At 40.0% G+C, this 15,455-nt stretch overlaps 1 pseudogene; it reads left to right on the forward strand.

Moving 5' to 3' along the window:
• Positions 1–3,412: 3,412 nt before the first annotated feature.
• On the forward strand, positions 3,413–7,499 carry LOC135320680 (actin, cytoplasmic 1-like; annotated as a pseudogene).
• The last annotated feature ends 7,956 nt before the right edge of the window (positions 7,500–15,455 follow it).

Raw genomic sequence — 15,455 nt, forward strand, 5'->3', positions numbered from 1 at the left:
GAACATGGGTATATAAAATTTACAGTGGTAATATTCTTACTAACATATATGTAACTACATTTTACAGATGGAATGTCAATCTGCCAATTTGGAGAAGGCAAAGATAAAGAATCTACTGATAAGGAGGTACTGTATTCCTAGGTTAATATTTTTCTTAGTTTAAAATATAAGCATCACGGAATGCTTAAAGATAAACAGATGGTTGTTTTCACTTTGCATTTTGACGTTAGCAATTGACGATGAAAATTTTTGACAGTTTTTAATCTATACTTCAGTGAAGTCTGTGCTTAATGTCAGATGCCTGCATCATGTACTTCTGATAATTTTCCTGACTCACCTGATGAAACCAGTGTCTGTATCTAAATTTTTGTTTTTGAGTTCTTTTCTGGTATGGTTTATTACAGGACATTGAATATAGAGTTTACTGTGAAAGTGAGGTTGTTTCCTTTTCTTCGTGTTTAGCAGTCCTCATGTGAAATTAATCTAGTGATATCCCTTGCTGAACCTAGGATATTGGGGCTTTGCATTCCCTTCCAAGCAACAGTGTTCTAGTTTTCCTTATACCTTATGATGTTGTTTCACACCTCATCCTTTTGCTCAGGCTGCCTTTCCTCAAAACCCCTTCACGTCCCCCTCCTCTGCACTGCGGCTGTCTTTTGAGACACAGTCATGTTCCCAGCATTCCCTGAGCCATGGACGTGCAACAGGCTCTCCTGTCCTTTGTGCCCTGACATTGTCCATTCACTTCACTTTTAGAGCTGTTCAGACTTTTCTGTGGTGATTCACTTTCATGGATCTGTGCCTCTGGCCGAGTAGAGAGCCGCATGTGTCTTTGATTTGTATTGCCAGCTTCTCGCAGGATAGTGCTAGTGACCTGATAGATACAGTACTCAACTGTTGTGTTCCTGACTGATTGAATGACCATGTATGAATATGATGGTTTCTGAAGTTTGGTTCTGGTTTTACTTTGTTTTCATAGGAAGGGGCGACTGAGCCAGAAATTGAAACACCAGAAGATGTTCCTGAGACTGTTGAAATTGCTCCAGAGGAAGTAACACTTCCTAATGCGTTGACCTCTGTTGATGGAGCACAGCAAACTAACATGTCGGTAAGTTAGTGAACATGTATTACCTTGTTTTCTCTCTGCTCAGAAGCTAGTTTCCTCTGTGGGAAGGGTATAGATCAGTGGTAGATAGAATGCTTACTTAGCATGCAGAGGTTCCTGGGTTCATTCCCCATTACCTTCATTAAAAAATATAGTTCATTGAATACTCTGAGTTGTCTAGATTTAAATATTATATGTGTTAGTTTTTAAGTGTTTTACTCGTACCACATGTCTTTATAAATATCTCAAGTATACCTTAGCTTTTCCTACAAAAAATGGTACAAGTTTTTGAAATTCTTTTGCGCTAGTTTAGTTTATAGAGATATCCATAATTTGCAATAGATGCATATGTGTATTCAAAATTTACATTGGTTAATATTCTCATTCATGTATCTTTAACATCATTTTATAGATGGCGTATCAGCTTTCAATTTAGGAGTAGAGGGAGATACAGAATCCCTTTCTCATCTGGAGGTACTATTGTATCATTATTATTATTACTATTTTCAAGTAGAAGCTTTGAGTTATGTTAATACATAAATTAGGGGATGCCCTGAGATTAGTTACTCACCTTTGCATTTGCCCATCAAACTTTCTCTTAGTTTTTTCATCCACAATTAAGAGCTTCATTGTGTGCTTGATGTCATACCAGTGCCTATGACACTCTGAACTTTCCAGGCTCACCTAATGAAACCAGTGTATGTAGCCCAGAAAGCAATGTTGAGAAGTCCTATGGAATTGAGTCGGCTTCTTGAGTTGTTTTCTCTAAAAAGTAAAGATGTATTCTTTTTCAGCCTGTGACCAATTGTGTGTTTCTTTTGTATAAATGGATTGGTCAGACTCTCAGGCAGGTGCAGAGAAAAGTAGGTTAGATTAAAAAGAAGAGTGTTGTTGTGTTGTTGCGTTTTGTTTTATGTTTTTGCCACATTGACCTTGAAAGCAAATCCCTGTGAAATGGAATTATTATAGTTTCCTTGTCATAGATCTTCAGGGATTACTTCACGAGAATCAGAAGCATGGTGAAGAGTGATAAATATGTGGGGTTAGTATACCAACAGTTTGGGTTAGTGATGTTTTAATGAGGTGAGCCCCTTTTGGATAGTTAGTGTGGCCTGCGTGTTGTGTTTTGATCATGACCGTAGTTGAAGCGACGTAAGTAACAGTGATGACGTGTTCGAAGCTGACAGCTGTGGGGAGAGGTAAGGAGGCCCTGAGCTCTTGGATCTGGGCGGCTGCTGCCTAGTGGCCCAGCACTGTGTTTGAAGTCAACAGATATGTCGGCATGCGCTAGCTGTGGGGACTTGGGAAAACTTGTTGGAGCTGTTTGAATGTCAGCGAGTTTGTTGGTAAATTGGTACTGACACCTGCGAGGTATGTGCAATGAACAAACGTGGTAACAAATGTGAAAACATGTCGTCTGTAACTGGTGCTATCGAGTGTAAGACAGAGTGATCACTGGCAATGCATGGCTAAGTGTTGAGGACGCTTTTTTGACACCTGAGGACAATAAACAGCAGTGGAGTTAAGAATGGGAAAGTCAGAGTGGGCACGTGGATTTCTCATTTGGGGTGTGTCACGTTTCAGTGGACTTAGTGGAGATCTCTGATAGGTACAGAGTGTTTTGGTACTTGAGGCCATCTTGAGATTTTAGATGTTTTCACCTTAAAGAAATTCCTGCTCCTGAACACCCACTGCGTGCCGGGCAGTTAGACACTGAATGTACCGGTTGAGGGGTTAGGCTGTAGGGGTAGGAACAGAAGAACCAGTAAACAGGAATCCTCTGTCAGTCACAGTAAGTCCTTCAGGTAAAGAAAACGGAGAACGTCAGTTTTTTACAAAAGTGAGTGCTTGTAGCTAGGATGGGGGTGGGGCAAGAGTGGAATTTACATAGTCGGCACAGATCGGAGTGTGACCACAGCTGCCAAGGGAAGGACGGGAAGGAGCCAGTCACATGATGGCCCAGAGGAGTGACATTTGACAGATAACAGGGGGTCACTTCTGGTTATCATTGTTCCCCAGCACCTTAGAGTGACGAGGAAGGAGCAAGTGGGTAGCTGTCCTTATAACCATTTTTATTATTTTTTGTGTGTAGAAAAGAAAATGTGCACAGTGAGGGCTGGGCACGTGCAGAGGGTTGGGAAATAAATGTCCTCATCCTTCTCTTATGACAGTCCCTGTGCTTTTTTGACGAGTCACATAACTACATTTAAAGGTTTTTGCTGTTATTAAAACATCAGTGTTTTTCTTACTACTTTGCTAATTTATTCAACTAGTTTTCCTAACTATAAAAGTTTTATCAAATAATAGATTGTGCTGAGCCGTTGTTTACTGAAATGAAGCAGCTTCTACAGTGCTGTCAGGACTCAGTGTGACACACTCCGAGGTTTGTTTTCATGCCAAGTATCTCATTTTAATGCTAAATCCGTATATGTCCTTAGAAATATTTTAAATTTATAGCAAGTATACTTACTAAAATATTTGTTTAAAAATAAGTGTATTTTAAATTTTGCTTTTTTATAGAAGTGTAGTCAGTTTACAATGTTAGTTTCATATGTACAGCAAAGCAATTCAGCTTTACCTACAAAAATATGTATTTTTAAAAATGTCTTCCTCTTTGTGGGGGAATTCAAAGTGGAGTTAGGTGTTTTGAAGTTAATTCTTTGTTGAAATGTGAATATAAGTCAGTATTTTGCATGTGAAAATACTTGCTCTGGCTTTCCACGTTCAGTTTACTGAATCAAAAGCCAAATGAAGATAAAAGATAGACTTGATCTAGACAATATATATGAAGTTTTCTATTTAAATGTTTGGTTTCCCTAGATATTTTTCTCTTATTTTAAGTATAATTGCTTTCAAAATAGGAAAATTTTTTAAAGTTAGAAAATGCAGGGATTTTTTTACAAAGGGATCCGGAAATCTTTATGCAACTCATTATTGATATTGATTTTAACAGAGTATCTCTGAGAGTCGACCACAGAAGTGTGTGGATAATTCATCTGGAGCTGCAGGTCAAACAGGAAAAAATACATTAAGTGAAGAAATAGAAGTTAAGAACTGTATTTTATTAAAAAGTCATTTGACAGAATGTTGATTTCAGACATGAATTCTGATATATTCTAAAAGCCAAAGAAAATCACCTGGTGAAGGTATAGTGAGGGGAAAGGTGAGAAAAGGAGGTCAGTTACATAACTCAGGCACCCGCAGCAGGTCAGACTGAGATGCCGCTTAAGGAGCTGAGTTGGGTTCACTTCAAGATGCTCTGTGACCAAAGGACAGTCAGGAAATGAGGGAAAGAGGGGATGAAGAATGAGCACAGCAGAAGGGACATGAAGTGAATGAAGGGAAAGGAAGGAGGGGACTGTGGGGGAGGGTGGGAAGGCAGAACAGCTCTTTGGAAAGAGGAAGAGTGTCTGAAATGTGAGGTGGACCTGAAGTGAGCTTCCAGCACCACAGCTTGTCCGAGAAGCACGAATGTTCCCACTGTCCCCATCCTCCTCACTGTTAGGAGGGCAATGAGGGCTGAGGTGCCTGATCAGGCAGAGCTGGGTTCTCCCTGCCGTGGGTGAACACAGGCAGGTGCGGGCAGCTGTAAATGTCTGGACCTTCATGTCATGTAGTGTGGTGCTGCCTTGTAGGATGGTGTCACCTCGGCCAAGAGAAGAGAATAAGGAAGAGGAAGAGAGCAGGGTGTGTTACGGGGGGCGCAGGGAAGCTGCTTCCTGATTAAGAGACCGTTAGAAAGTGTGCGCCTTCTAATGCAGTCTCAGGTTGGGGAAGCGTTACAGTGGGCACTTGAGGCGAGATTTCAGAAGGATCAATTAAGTCGAGTAGACTCAGTATAGACCAGGGTTCCTCAAATTGTAATTAGTCACCCGGGGACCCAGTGAACAGTGCACATTCTGAGCAGCAAACTTGAGATTCTGCATTTCTAACAAGTTCTAAGGTGACACTCTTGTTGCTGGTCTTGAGACCCCGCTCAGAGCAGCAAGAGGGTAGACGTGTGTTTAGAGTAATCAGGAAGAAGAGCCCCTGGAGAGTTCAAGACATAACAGCATCAGGAAAAGCATGGCTTTGTTTTTCTATCTGAGCACGTTTATAGCCAGAGGGAGGCAAAGAGCTGAAGTAGAAATTACCCATGTAAGGTACTGTGATCAAGCAGAGAGGAAAAAGAAGTGGTGGGGGCCATCCATCCAAAGAATCCAAAAGGGGAAGAATTACGACCACAGATCTAGGGATACCTTTGAAGAGGGAAGGATGCAATGAAAGGAAGGAAGGAGGAGAAAAGGTGGAAGGTAGGTGATGTGGGAATTGATGAGGAAACTTGAGAGAACTCATTTTAGGTGGCGTCATATGTTTGCACTGAAGCAAGATTAGATCATTGCCACTGCAGAGAATTCCAGAAGCAGGAAGGGGCTGGAACTGGGGTAAACCACAGCCACTGCTCACAACTATCAGGCATCAAGGATGTATGTTGCATTGGTATTTGTTATTCAAATGAGATTAGTTTGAGTATGGAAACACTGGCTTTTTTTCTTTTAGGATAGCTAATTTTTTGATAAGTTGGTTGTTTCACAAAAAGCCTTTTAAACATTAGCATGGGATACCAAACCAAACTAACTTTGGAAACAAAAGAAATTAATAGGGTTCATTCCCTAAATGCTAAAATTGTTGTTTTCAGTAACTACTACAGTGACTTTGAAATATAAAAGTCTTTTAGTATCTAATAATTCTGTGGCAATCAAGTTTATTTTTTCCTTTTTTGATAATCATATTTCAATGTGGAAAACTTAATATACATTATTTCTTAGGTGTGTCTTATATACCGTATTGCACTAATGGATCAAGAAACTTTGAGATGACAGCTGAGACCACGTCCATCCCGACAGCACGGGCCCCTCATTGCTCCGCCGTCGCCACTGGGCTGCACTACCACCAGTTCACTGTGGGCAATGACATTGCTGCACTTGTGGTCGACAATGGAAACTGGCATGTGCAAGGCCGGCTTTGCAGGCGATGATGTCCCCCGGGCCATCTTTCCCTCCATCGTGGGACGCCCCTGGTACCAGGGCATCATGGTGGGCATGGGCCAGAAGGACTCCTACATGGGTGATGAGGCCCAGAACAAGAGAGGCAGCCTGACCCTCAAGTACCGCATTGAGCATGGAATTGTCACCAACTGGGACAACATGGAGAAGATCTGGCACCACGCCTTCTATAATGAGCTGCGTGTGGCCCCTGAGGAGCACCCCATACTGCTGAACAAGGCCCCCCTGCACCCCAAGGTGAACCGTGAGAAGAGGACGCAGATCATGTTTGAGGACTTCAACACCCCAGCCATGTACGTGGCCATCCAGGCCGTGCTGTCCCTGTACATCTCTGGCCGCACCACTGGCATTGTGATGGACTCTGGTGGTGGGGTCACTCACACTGTGCCCACCTATGAAGGGTATGCCCTCAACCATGCCATCTTGCATCTGGACCTGGGTGGACGGGACCTGACGGACTTCCTCATGAAGATCCTCATGGAGCGTGGCTGCAGCTTCACCACCATGGCCAAGCAGGAGATCATGCGTGACATAAAGGAGAAGCTCTGCTACATCGCCCTGGACTTGGAGCAGGAGATGGCCACCACCGCCTCCAGCTCCTCCCTGGAGAAGAGCTACGAGCTTCCTGACAGGTCATCACCATCAGCAGCGAGTGCTTCCGCTGCCCCGAGGCTCTCTTCCAGCCCGCCTTCCTGGGCCTGGAAGCCTGTGGCATCCATGAGACTACTTTCAACTCCATCATGAAGTGTGATGTGGACATCCTCAAGGACCTCTACGCCAACACGGTGCTGTCCGGCGGGACCACCATGTACCCCGGTATGAACAGCAGGATGCAGGAGGAGCTCACCGCCCCGGCCCCCAGCACGGTGAAGGTCAAGATCATCGCGCCCCCCGAGAGCAAGTACTCCGTGTGGATGGGCGGCTCCATCCTGGCCTCGCTGCCCACCTCCCAGCAGATGTGGATCAGCAAGCAAGACTACGACGAACCCGGCCCCTCCATCATCCACCGCAAGTGCTTCTAGGCGGACTGAGTTACCGTCCACCGTTCTCTTGACAAAACCTAACTTGCGTGGAAAAGGAGATGAGAGTGGCATAGCTTTATTTTGTTTTGTTTTTTATTTTCTTTAAAAATTTTTTTTTTTTGGTACTTGACTCAGGATTTAAAAACAGTGAACGTGACAGCAGGCAGTTGGATCAAGCATCTCCAAAGTTCTACCTTGTGACCGAGGACTTTGTACATTTTTTAAAATAGTCACCCCAAATATCATGAGATGCATTGTTACAGGAAGTCCCCTGCCTTCCCCAAACTACCCGGCTTCTCTAAGGAAGTCCTTGCGGAAGCCCACAAGGGAGGGTGATGGCATTGCTTTTGTGTAAGTGATGTTCTGCAAATTAAAAAAAAAAACTTTACCTTAATACTTGTTTTTGTTTGTTTTATTTTGAATGGTCAGTCCCCCTTTTTTGTCCCTAAACTTGAGATGTATGAAGGCTTTTGGTCCCCGTGAGAGTGGGCTGAGGCATGGAGGCAGCCAGGGCTTACCTTTACACTGACTTGAGACCAGTTCAATAAAGTGCACACCTTAAAAAAAAAAAAAGGAAAAAATTTAAGTTGGTTAAGCTAGAGGATCCAAGAAATGTAGTCATATCAGTAGCCCACATGGGTATGGGAAAAAATATTTTTATGAACTATTATTCACCAATTGTGTACACAAGCTGATCAACTCATAACACTTTCTCTCATGAGAAGTGAATTACACATTCAAATAAAGTATCATCACAACTGTGGGCTTCCTAAATTACAGGGGAATTGAGAACATGATACATCCTCGTGGTCGATGGTGTCAACTGCTTTAAAGATGTGCTTGCTGCATTAGTCTTCTTGGAGTCATGACTTATTCTGATTAAAGCTCACTTTTCTTCTCATCAATCAGCATGTTCCCATTGGTATATGTGCACTTTTCTATTTTATAAAGTCATTTGAAACATAATCATACTTTTGAAATCTTAACCTATATTCCTGTTTTTATTCATTATCTGTAATGGATTCATGTTTCTGTCTTGTTGCTGTCTTAACTGCCCCTCAAAAATAAAAACACCAAAACCTAACGTGTTCATTTCCAAAGCAAGCAGAAGGGTTACGCTCAGCAGTAACTCTGCGTCACTGTACAGTTGGCTTTCGTGTTTACATATCATTGGTTAAGTGTCCCTTTTGTGTTTAAGATTCTACTGAAGAATATCCTCACTTGAAGGTAAAATATTTTATACTTTTATCTTGAATTTTTTAGTGGTGGTACTGGGAATTGAACCCAGGACCTCGTGCATGCGAAGCAGGTGCTCTACCCCTGAGGTGTACCCTCTCCCCTTGAATTACTACTATAGATTATAGCAAGCGTACATTATGTATTAATCTGCTTCAAAACCATTCAGCCTACAGTTGGAGTGAGATTCTGTTCTTAATAAAACAGGAGGAATGGAGGATTTACAAACATCCAGATCAGGCAAATTTTGCAATACAAATTTAACTCTGAAAAGAAGTACACTAAAATATTTTAAATGCTCACAGTCTTCTCATTTCTAATTCCTTTTTGTTTGTAAATTTAATTGAAAGATTTGACAGAAATAAGACAGATTTTTGTTACTATCTATGTTTGGGAAAAGATGCTCATAAGCATAAGAAAAAGATTTTTACAATGTCAGCTTTAGCTCAGAAGTTCGCATTTCTGTTGGGATACACTAAAGTGCTCAGTTTGGAGTCCCTGTACTTCTTACGGATTCTAAGAGATTAATTATTAGATGCTGAGGTTTTTTTCCAGTGTTTTAAAATCCTTAATTGAATTCTGACCTCTATGTAGAGTAAAGCTTCACTTGCTAACATGTTAATTGTATTTCAACTTTAAAATTTCATTTTAGTGTTGTTACATTGATGATATTTATTTTTTTTATTTAATGGAGGTACTGGGATTGAACCCAGGGCCTTTTTCATGCTAAGCACATGCTCTACCACTGAGCTATACCCTCCCCTCTGAAGGAGATTTTCTGAAATAAATGTTTTACTCATATACAGAAAGCAAAATACATTTGTTTAATTTTTCCCAGTAGAATTTTCACAAAACATTACAACAGAACCACTTTCTTCATTTTATGTATTTAAGATTCTGTGCTAAAAAAATTATTAGCACGGAACATACATTAACAATTTAGTTTTATAAAAGGCAAGAATGGAAAGCTCATTTTAAGGAAAAATCCATTAAAGTAAAAAAACTGACCAAACTTTTATAAAGGGAAATTTTTCTAAGAATTGCAAGGTAATGCATTTAGTGTAAAATATGACTTGAATTGTTTAAGCAACAAAATCTGAAATTATATATATTCAATAGGCCAACATTTATTGTAGTTTTCATCAGATGACTCTAAATAGCATTACATATATATGTTCTCTATTATCTAAAACCAAAAAAGGTAGGAATTTATTTTATTTTATTCATGTGATTTTTTTTCTATTTAAGCAATCCCCAAGTTGATCTAGTCTCTAAAAGTATTATTTAAAAGTCACATTTTATAAGCTAGCTCTCTTTCCCATGATACTGTCTCTTATTTAATTTAAACATTATAAATATTATTTGACTTATTTCAGATGCAGCAGGAGTTGGAAAAAATATAACTAGAGAACTAGAAGAAGGTATGTTGCCAAAATGTATGAATTACATTTAGACATTGATTTCCGAAATAAACTGTGAATAGTAAATAACATCTCTTTCCATTGTTTGAATAACAGACACTGTTACATTTTTTCTTATCCATACCTAGTGAAAATTGTGAAAACAAAACCATCCATAATGAAAAATATACTTCTCATTTATTCATTATGATCCATAGCTTTAAAAAATCTCAAGCCTATGTTCTGTGTTTATTTCTGGCTGTATCCTTCCTCTCCTCCTGCTAGCCCTGTGGGACTGTCACCCTGCACATTGATACTGTCATCAGAAAACCTGGAGGGCATCAGCTTCTTAAGTTTCTGGTCGTGACTGAGGCCAAAAACCCAGACTCAAGCAATCACAGTCCATGTAGCTGCCACTGGTGGATGACAATTAAGTTTCCTGTCATTGGTTAATCTTTTGCCCTCAGGAAAAATTCCAAATTCCTTACCTTGGAATAAACACAACAATTGGTTTCTTGCCAAATATTCAGATGTATCTCTTTACTCCCCTGCTCTGCTGCTTTGCTCCAGCGTCTGGCCCAGCTAGACTGCTTCCATTTCCACATGTGCCCTTCCCTGCCTCTTGTCTTTGTGTTTGCTTCTTCCCTCTCCCTCCCACACTTTGTCCTCGTCCTCCAGGTATCTGCTTACATATCACTGCCACCAAAAGGGGCAGTATTGGCACAAAGCTGGATGTCCCTTCTAAGTGTTCCAGTTGTGCCCCCTTTTATACCTGCCGTGCTGTTTATGACTCTGTATGGAAGTTGCCTGTTTTTCCAGTTTATGGTTTGTGATTCTTCAGGGTGGACTGTGTCATCTTCAACTTGCAGTTCCAGTGCTTTTCACAGTGTCTCAGCACATGGTTGTTGAGCCAATGAATAATGAAAACCAGAAACTTCGTTCCTCAGCCACATGAGCAGGTGATTCAACGTGCAGCCCCGGGCAGATTCTAGAATCATCATCTTGCATTTTGTATTGTAGTCGTATACAGATACTTTTCATTCTTCATAACACTTAGAAAGGTCTCAGCTTTTTAAAAAACTAACATATTTAGTTACCTATGAAGTATTTTAGATAAAGAATCTTAATTCTGTTTCTTTCCAGCTACTGCTGAACTTGAATCTGGGTCCTATAGACCTTCCCCTCTAGGACCCTCAGCAGCGCACGGGGAAGCCGCTCTGGGCGGCTTTGTGTGGGGCCTGGAGGCTCCCTCTCTCAGCTCTGGGTGCCTCTGTTGCTAACCCTTCCTAGCTGTCTGGCCGCTGGAAACCCACTCTGCCTGCTGTACCCTTAAGATGGGTTGTTTGTAACTTACTTCTACTCCTTGGAAAACAATTCCATGAAAACTCAATTGGTTTTCCCCCAGCTGTGGGCAGGGATGAGGAATAGCAAATTATTTTTTTTTTATAAAAGATATAAATAATAAAAGATGTCATAAAACAGCCCTGGGAGCAGCAGAGTCAGTAATGCCTCCCGGCCTAAAGCAGAAGTGACGGCTCAGTGTTCCATGGCTGCTGGGCATGCTGAGCTGGTTACTCCTTTCCTTCCTTACACTTTTTTCACTGAGAAAGAAATATGTGCATATGGTAAAAAAATTCAGAGCACAAAAATACACCAAGGAAAGATTTCCCTCATCCTGTTGTCTCAGCCCTCCCTGGAGATGTCACTGTTTACAGCCCTTTGTGTGTTTTTCCAAATAGGCTGTGCACATTCACACCTATGCATGTAAGTTCCTTTAACATTTTACTTATTTTTAACCTAAAGGAATTTAAATCCTTAAGTGGCTTCTGCCTTGTGATAGAAAAGAACAAATCTGATTCTGTATTAGATCTGTTCCTTTGACTTTAACCCTGTGTCCTGTTTCCCAGGCGTAGACTTGCCGGCTCTGCACCTTTTGCAAAACAATGTTGCCAATAGGCTGAAATATACAGGAGAGCCTGTTCTCAAGGCTCTGACCTTTAAGGATATTAGTACTTCCACATTCATAAAGATAACAAGTTGAAGAAGAGAAAGTAACTTTTGTTGGATTTACAGGGGCACCATGATCTGACTCACATGGACAGCTACAAGAAAGAAGGATTCCAAGAACAAAGAATTCCTTCACCAAGAAATTTGCAACAAGTGACCACACCCCCTCCCCTTTTCAGTATAAAAAGAGCTTGAATACTGACTTGGGGAATATGGTTCTCCAGGACGTCAGTCAGCCATCTTCTCAGTCTGCTGGCTTTCTGAATAAAGTCTCTATTCCTTTCTCATTAATTCATTGTAGTTTTGTTCATCTTTCTCCAGTGATCCTTTCCTTTGTAATATGGAGGAAGATAAAGAATCTTTTATTTACATCAATTCCATTAGCTTGTCATCATTTGTGCTTGTGTATTAGAACAGATATACAACATAAAGAATAAAATAATTTCTATTTTCCTTTAACAAAGGAAAATTAAAACAAAAATCCCTTGGGGTGCAAATAAATTTAGAGTCAATTTTGATTTAATACTGATTCTTTACAGCTCAAAAAAGACAGGGGAAAACAAAATACAGTTGCTCTCTCCTTACCTTAAGCAACTTTTGCCTAAATGTTGAAAGTGATAATGATTCCTGATTCACCATTTTTCCCATGTTGAGACAGTGCGAGACCCTTTATGTTTAGCTCTCTCACTTAATCTTGATAACATAAAAGGGAGTGATATTGTTCATACCATTTTGAATATGAGGAAACTGAGAATCAGGAAGATAAGGTAACTTACTCAGTGTCACCAGGCCTGGAAGTGGAGGGGCTGGGATGAATCAAAGTATCTGATGTCAGAGTTCATACATCATATGCATTCACTATTTGATAGAGATCTTTGTGTGTAGATTCTGTTTTGTGTGATCTAAGATAATTTTTTTTTGGGGTGGTGGTGTTGAGTCCTCAGGCTGCCCAGAAGGATGCTCAAATTAAAGTACTTGAAGGTCGGCTTTAACAAACTGGAATAACCAGTGCTGCACAAAACCAGCCCTTATTCTACATGTCGAAAGAGAAAGCAGAATTACATCCTGAGCTAGATGCGCTACCTGGCCATGCTTTACAAGGTAATTTGGATGAAGTTTTTATTTAAATAAACTGCATGGTAATTTTGCTCTTTGAGTTTGCTATACTGTTCCCTTGTCCCCTGTAGCCAGATTGAACAGCTGCTGTATTTACTTACGCTTTTAATAATCATTCCTTTAATTTGCAAGCATAAATTTAGGGGGATGTAATTATTGTCATTGCAAGAAATGAGTAGCAACTTAAAAGGGCTTATTTAACAGTATTAAGCAACTAGATTTAGGAATAAAAATATCAACCATGTTTCTGAATTGGTTATTTAAATTGTTTAAAGTATTAACCAGTTTCATTACTCTGCATATCTAATTGCCTTAAAAATAAGTTTATAAGCGTTTGCTGTGGCATCTGTTCACATACCTTACAAATGGTGCATAATCTTGTCTTACGTGGGGGGTTTTAACATTGGGTCTGTTTTGGTTGGAGTGTTGCTGTTTGTTTCCCTTTTGCTGTTACACAGATCCAGATGGTGCACCTTTAGGTAAGTGGGTTTAGCTTTCTGTTTACCTACAGCTGCATGAATTACCAATTGTTCACATACACTAATTGTGGTTCATCTTATTTTAAACATTTTTATTGGCGGCCAGCTGGTTTCTGCATGACCATTTTTTGAAATGTACCTGTGACCACAAACATACTAAGTCTTTTGCCTTTCTTACACATTTCTTGATTTTTAAATTCTTAGATATTTAAATAAGTACGTTAGTTAATTTTCTGTTTCATTATTTGAACTCCAGGTTCAGCTCCTGTTTCATAAGCCCTTCATTTTTTTCTTATAGGAAAAAAAGGGAACATATATTCCTTTTTAATTTTTAAATATATCTGTTAACTCGTATCTGTTGTTTTACCCTCATAAATAACTTTGTTATTTATCTTTGGCATATATTTTTTTGGCATATATTTGCTAGATTTTTAGCTGTTCTTAAGTTTTATAAAATTAAGCACATATATTATAATTTGAAAAAAAAACTATCCAAAGGATTTTATAGGAATAGATTGAAACAATATTTATAATCGTAACATGGTATTTTCAGGTTGGAAAGAGCTTTAGGTTTCATTGAATATTGAGATTTTCAGTTTTTTTCTCTTGTCACTGCAATATTCACGTGAACCACACCCAGCCTGAGTAATATCTATGCTCCTCCTGATGATTTATATACACAGAGGGCCAAGCGTATCAGGGTAATTTTATTACTTGTGATTTTTCTGAATGATTATTTTGGAGCAGTTTTTATTAAAAGTATTTCAAAATCTGATCTTAATTTTTTTTTCTAATCACACAACTGTCAAGATTTTTCTAAATACTTATACTTGAAGGAGAGGAATGTAACTGAAAGATTAAATGTAAGTACCTTTCTAGGTCATTAAACATAATCTATGAATCAATTTAAAATAAATTTATGTTAAATAAGTTGTTACACAAATAAAATAGATGAGCTACTTGATTTTCTTTACATGTTTACACTGTGTGTTAATCTCAAAATAGTATTTCCTTGAGATCAATTCTGTAATATAGATACGGACAGAAAAATCTCAAAACAGTATTTCCTTGAGATCAGCCCCGTAATGTAGATACGGACAGGCTACTCCTTTGAACCCGCTCAAGCTGTGACAAGGACGGGTGGAGAGCAGAACCGTGGCTGTATTAAGGAACCATGTTAGACTGCCCACGGTCCTGGATCATAACCTGAATTTTTACCATTCCAAGTTTTATCAAGCACGTTTCTGCTCCTCTTCCTCCTTGTTCTTGTTCTGCTCCCACCTTCCTCCTCCACCTTCTCTTTGTTCTTCTTCATCCTCATGGCTCCTTTATCCCTTTTAACTTGGAAGAAAAATGCAGTGCCTCCTTTGATGACCTTTTGTGCAGAAAAATATTAAACTGCTATTTGATGAGTGCTGTTACTTTTCACAGCTTTCCAACATCTGTAGCTTAAAGAAGGGTCAGAAACAGAAAGGGAAAACGCATTTAGCTAATATGACCTGTGACTCGTGACAGAAATTTTCCCTGAGGGCTGGGGCCGTGATCCAACCCCCAGGTTCCTGAAAGAAAGGGTGTGGAAGGAGAAAAGCACGGACGTTAAATCCGTGGAAGCTACATAGTCACAAATGCATTGCTTTGAAAAATACTTATTTAGTTCCAATTTATCTCAAGTATTGGACTGGGTGCTGAAATTGGAAGATAAGACAAAAAATCTTGCACTCACAGACTTGATGCCTTGCTGAGGGTGACAGGCCGTGAACAGCTTATGATACATTGCAGTGAGGGCAGAGACTGAAATTTGTACAGGGAATTATGGGGGTACAAAATGGGGTTACCCAGCAAGAATGGAGGAACTGGTGAAGGCTTTCTGGAGGGGGTAAAATTTGAGCTGAAATATAAAGGAAGAAAAGAATTAGGCAAGAGACAATGTAGAAGGGGGTGCAGTAAAGAGTTGCTCTGCGCAGTGAGTAAGTTAAAGCGTGGGCATTTAGGCACAGTATTATAGGTGTGACCCCTTCAAGCAGGTTGGTGCCCGGGAGCAACAA

The sequence above is a fragment of the Camelus dromedarius genome, unplaced genomic scaffold (genome assembly GCF_036321535.1).
Source record: "Camelus dromedarius isolate mCamDro1 unplaced genomic scaffold, mCamDro1.pat HAP1_SCAFFOLD_114, whole genome shotgun sequence".
Taxonomy (NCBI): Eukaryota; Metazoa; Chordata; class Mammalia; order Artiodactyla; family Camelidae; genus Camelus; species Camelus dromedarius.